The 5932-nt window shown below is 39.8% G+C and overlaps 1 long non-coding RNA gene across 1 annotated transcript; it reads left to right on the top strand.

Annotated features, from left to right (window-relative positions):
* Nucleotides 1–493: 493 nt before the first annotated feature.
* Nucleotides 494–925, top strand: LOC142106736 (uncharacterized). Its single transcript, XR_012679767.1, has 3 exons — nucleotides 494–583; nucleotides 671–751; nucleotides 841–925. It is a non-coding gene; the product is annotated as an uncharacterized LOC142106736 (long non-coding RNA).
* Nucleotides 926–5932: the final 5007 nt, after the last annotated feature.

Here is a 5932-nt window from a genome sequence, read left to right as displayed (position 1 = left end):
CCCATGTCTGAGTGTATAAAATGACAGAGGAACCTGTTTGGCGCCGAGGAGCGTGAGAAGATGGCGAGTGAGAAAGTATCAGTGGGTGTTAAGGTTGAGGAGAAACTGTCAGTGGGGGTTGAGGGTGAGGAGAAGGTGTCAGTGGGAGTTGAGGGTCAGGAGAAGGTGTCAGTGGGGGTTGCAGCTATGGAGACAGAGACAGAGTCAGAGATGGTGCTGGAAAGGCCAAAAAATTTCGACAAAGTTAAGGTGGGGGATGGAGATGCTCAAGAAGAGCAAAGAGCAAAACCAATGAGCCCAAGAGAGGTGGAGATGATGGTCAAAGTACTGGACAAGGACGACAACGACATTAAAAAAGGTCAGTAACACATGTAGTGTACCTGCTAGAAGGACTTTATTTCATTGTAGTGTCACATAAAGCAATGTAAACACCTAATTTGTAACCTAATTTTTTTTATGTCAGAACGAAGAATTAATGCTGAGAAGGCCTGTTTAGATACCACTGATACCACTAACGTTACACCTGTTATCAAACTAGAAAAAATTGAAAAAGAAAAATATATAAAAGAAGTTCGACACAAAGGTATTTCAGTGAACATGTATAGACAGCTAAATGCTTTGGGCACATACCTGTACCGTTATAATAACCAAAATGGCGCCTGTTTTCCAGAATGTATGGAGGTTAAGCCCGCTATTATTGCGATTGCGCCACAGGGACCAAAACATAAACTGATCTCGAGCAGTGTGCAAGGTGAGAAAATGAGAGTATTTATGTTGTTGAATATAAATTACAGATATAGACGTTAAATGGTAAACATTTTTTATTTCCTTGTTTCGTAGATAAAGAAATCAAAGGGAATAGAAACCCAAGCAACATCAAGACCTGCTCTGCCACAAACCAGTAGCACCTTTAAAAATACTAAATACTAACAATAATACTCTGCAGTGCTCTGCAGTACTCTGTGCTCTGATTGGTTCTCTGAGCACGTATGGGCTCGCTCACGTCTCAATCCGATTTTTCAGACACCTGTGTGTGTAAAAATGTTTGTACTTTTTTTTCCTGCAATAAAAATGATGCATGAACACTGTGCGGTTTATTCTGGGTATTTCACAAATATAAGTTAATAAAGGTTAATATAACTTTAATAGTTTATAAAGGTTAACGTTTATAAAGGGTAAATATGAATACATTGCCAACATAGACGCAAAGGGTAATAACACACGTGCTTAATACAAGTGTAATGGTCTGCATGTAGCCAGACAGGTGCAATACACATCTATACAAAACATGTACTGGGACAGACATCAAAAATGTACATACACACGCCCCACCAGGTCGAGGAAGTATCGGAGGATTGTCGTGGATCGGACGGAAGTTTATTCACACTACACAACGGAAACGAGATTGGAACGAAAAAATTAAACGGTACGACCAACCAAATGAGGCGACAATCGTCCATTTGGGCAGACTTTCGACCATCGTGTCACTACACACACTGACCCGACTTTTGAACGAGCGGTCGTATGTCGGCTGATTGAGCCGATTATTGGACGAAAACCGTGTAGTGTGTACCCAGCATGAGTAAGATAGATAGCAGACTTTGAGCATAAAAAAATATTGTTTGTCCTCATTTTTGAACCTTCATAAACTACCGTTAGTGTGTTCTAGAAAAAATGTACAAAACTTAAAAAGGTTTTTCCAAATGAGATGTATCCTTGCACTGACATTGAAATGTGTTTATTTGCATTGTATCCCTATGGGTTCAGCCTCACTTTTTCAATGTTTAGGAATTCATGTTTCCTTTATAAGACATTCTGGGCTGGAAATGGATTCTCTGCATACCTGTCAAAGAAAAACCCAGGGGTTTAAATTGAAGGGGGAAGGGAGGTGCATAGGTCATAGAATAGTTTCTATACCTAAATAAATGAGTTCTAGAAATTGAATGAAATGTGAGCATATATTTTATCCCTTGAGGTTTGACATGTGGTTTTGCATTCAGACTTGCGAGTGCTACATGATAGGCATGTGATGGGTGGAATATATTCAGGCCAGGAGGGACACTACACTACTAGCAGACAGCCATAGATACTCGGGGATGCCACTAGTGTGCTTGGTTCAAAGTAATGTAAAGTTTTTATTTTCAAATCATATTTCAAAATAATGAATTAAAATATCTGGCACTGCACAATAGTGATAGCAAATACAGTTGTATAAAACTTAGATCTAACAACCTTTTATATCACTTTGGATTTAGTTTGTAATGTCTGTATAACTCTTGTATAGAGCTATGTAAATTGTTGCCACTTTATAAATACTGGATAATGATAAACATCTGTAAACACATTTTATCTTACTCTGTTGTATCTGAGGACAATTAGTTCTCAAGTGCTGTAGCAAGGGAAGGGAATGTGCAGTAAGTAAGTCTTGAAATCTCCCTCATACCGGTCAGTTCTTACTCTTAATGTCATTGTGCACATGATAAAATCCCCAGTTTAACGCGGTGCCAGAAATTACTATTGCGGTGAAATGGTTAAATATAATATACCTATGGAAATGATCTCTATAGCATATATTTATATCCATAGATGCTTTTGGAACACTCATGTTTGGAGACTTTGAATTATTATTAGTATCCTTTAATTAGAAAGTGCCGCAGTGCTGAGTGCTGAGTCTGGCAGCGATTGCTGCTATCTGCCTGTCAGTGCGGCCGTGGGCGCTTCTTACTCTGGTCACGTGAGGTGTGGAAGTTCTGAGCGCCCCATGACTGCCTGTCATGTATAGTGCTGAAGAGAAGACTGCTGCGCCAGAACAACAGCAGGTAAGTAAGTCCTAATGTTGGGTGGGGGTGGGGGCTGTGCAGGTGAAAACGCTGAAGGGGCATGAGATAATGCAGGTGAAAACGCTAAGGGGGCAAGTGATAGCAGTAAGGGGGTAGAAGAAGGGAGCTGATGAAATTGTTGAGGGGATTGGATGAAGGGGGCAGCTGAAATGCCTAAAGGGGTAGATGAAATGGCTGAAGGGGGTAGATGAAATGTCTGAGGGGGGTATTTAAAAAATAAAGAGCAGCTTTGGGAGGGCATGATCTTTTCGTTGTCTGGAGGTTATGAGGATGCTCTCTGTGGTCTCTAGGGTCACTAGAATGCTAAATATTACTCAAATACATAGAGGTATGTATTTGATTAGTCATATATTTTATTGCCTACATATGCCTGTGCTATGGGTAGTTTTATCTGGCCATAATTGACTACTATGTTTGGACTAAAGAGCCTGATCATTCAGGATTTGTTAACACTTTGCATTATAATACAATTGAGCATATTTTCAAAACAGAATCCCAACTTTCCACAAACCAGCTAGACAACAACAAAGCTGCAAGAACTGGCAAGAGAGAATGCACAATCTGTCTAAATTTGAATGCTGGAGAATACTCCTGAATATTCATATTCAGGAGTATTCCTATGAACCTATATTAGGGGGGAAGAGGGGGGTGCGCTACGGCTGTAATAGCCTAGGGAGGCCAGAACCCTTAATCAGGCCATGAGTGTCAGCATTAATAGTGGTCTTGGGAATGCAGTGACTTCAGGAAACAGTGAAGGTGATTGGTGTCACACTGCACCCTCTCCTGTAATCACTGAGCATGGTGACAGTACATGGAGTAGGGATAGTTAACTTCTGCCTCCGTTAGAAAGCCTTCTGTGTTCTACACAGGTTTATAATACGGATGTTCACTGACCCCCGTGTATTGGTTTTGGATCTGTATTAAGTTCGTGTTTTAGTTTTGGCTAAACCGCCCTCACGTGTTTTGGTTTTGGTTTTGGATCTGTATTTTTTTTTAAATCTAAAATCACATTACTTGCCTTTTTTGTTTCTACATTATTATTAATCTCAATAACATTAATTTCCAGTCATTTGAAGTCAATTTTTGTCAAGTGACAAGAACACTGATACCCCTGTTTCAGTTTGATGAATGGCACTGAGCAATGTCACTGGAAAATGGAGAGTGACAAGAACACTGCTACCCCTGTTTCTGTGTGAGCAATGGTGCTGGATCTTCTGGGGAAGGAGGTATGTAATCCAAAACCCGCGAGATCCGGCGATGCAACAATGACATTTTGCCTCAATTCAGATCCGAGGAAGCGGGAAAGTACCAAGCTGGCTTGGCTCAGTATTCAGATTGGCGATGTCTGGGGGGGGGGGGATTCAGTTTTCGGAAAACCAAACCTGAGCATCTCAAGTTTATAACCTGATTAAGCAAAGTAAACAGTACATGTACATAGTTCATATTTAGATGTAGTTTTGAATCTTAGAATCCATAGGGGCATATTTAATTGTCAGCGGAAACGCCGAAAATCTTGCGCTCCACACACTATTACCGTTATTACGGTAATAGTTCGTGGGAAAACCGTTATAACGGTAGTTTTCTCGCTGGATTTCAGCTCGCAGCTCCCTGAGCCGCGAGCTGAAATCCAGTTAACTACTACCGTAATAACGGTAGTAGTTTTAATGCTGCGGAAACCCGTGACAATTGAATATGCCCCATAGTCTCAACAAGAAAATGGATCAGATAATTAATATCAAATGAATGAAAATAAACAAAGTCCCTATACTTGTTAAATTGCATTTTTACATTAGAATGCTACTTGTCTTTTTAAATTACTTTATGCATTTAAGCCTAACAAAACATATAAACATCTGCAATCTAATTTCTAAATAACTTACCCTTAACGTGTCCCATGTGAAACATGTATGCACTAACTTAAGTCTATCTGAAACATGGATACATGCTTTTACAGTACTCTGATTTCATTATAATACATTCATACTAATTAAATCATGTATATTTTAGGAAAAGCAAATGGTTGCCAGATATTCCTTTCATCCAGGTTTCATGCCTCAGGTAAGATCATCAGACATTTGAATAGACAACACTTTCCACAGAGACAGAACAGTTTTAACTACTTAAATCTATATTTACTGACTGCTCGCATTGCCCATCAGACACATTTAAAATATGGTCCATTCTTGATACATGATAATGATGGAGTACCATGGATGGAATTAGATTAATCAAGTTTGGCAGGTTTTTGTTTTGAAACTGGGATTTGCCCCAGGGGCTGGGTCACGACCCCCATACAACGAAATAACACACTCATTATTATGGTGGGTCCTACATAACACCTCCAAAGAGGAAAAAAGACCCCCTTCAAAGATACTGAGCCGGGCACCACTAGTGCTTCAGTTGCTTCTTTTATTCTCATTGATCTCCTACAGCTATAACTGTTTGCAACTGGTACTTTTGAGATTCAATAAAGGTTTGGCAATGTTGGGCATATTGTATGGTATTATATATCATCATCATCATAATCACCATTTATTTATATAGTGCCACAGATTCCGCAGTGCTGTACAGAGAACTTATTCACATCAGTCCCTGCCCCATTGGAGCTTACAGTCTAAATTCCCTAACATACACACAAACACAGACAGACAAACAGAGAGAGAGACTAGGGTCAATTTTCATTGCAGCCAATTAACCTCCCAGTATGTTTTTTGGAGTGTGGGAGGAAACCGGAGCACCCGGAGGAAACCCACGCAAACACAGGGAGAACATACAAATTCCACACAGATAAGGCCATGGTTGGGAATTGAACTCACAACCCCAGCGCTGTGAGGCAGAAGTGCTAACCAGTTAGCCACCGTGCTGCCATGACTATATTATATAATGGCCAGTGGGCAGTCCAAAAAAACCATACTGGTAGGTTTAACTTGTTCTCAAAAAATAATGTGTCTTTTATGACATTTTTTCTGTACAGCGCTGAGTAATATGATTGGCGCTACATAAATAAATGATAAATAAGTAATGAATAACTGTATTATATGTTTGTTATCGTTTTCTTTAGATACAGTTTCTGCAAAGCCTAAGCTAAAACT

The sequence above is a fragment of the Mixophyes fleayi genome, chromosome 1 (assembly GCF_038048845.1).
Source record: "Mixophyes fleayi isolate aMixFle1 chromosome 1, aMixFle1.hap1, whole genome shotgun sequence".
Classification (NCBI taxonomy): Eukaryota; Metazoa; Chordata; class Amphibia; order Anura; family Limnodynastidae; genus Mixophyes; species Mixophyes fleayi.
This window is presented reverse-complemented; position numbering and strand designations above follow the sequence as displayed.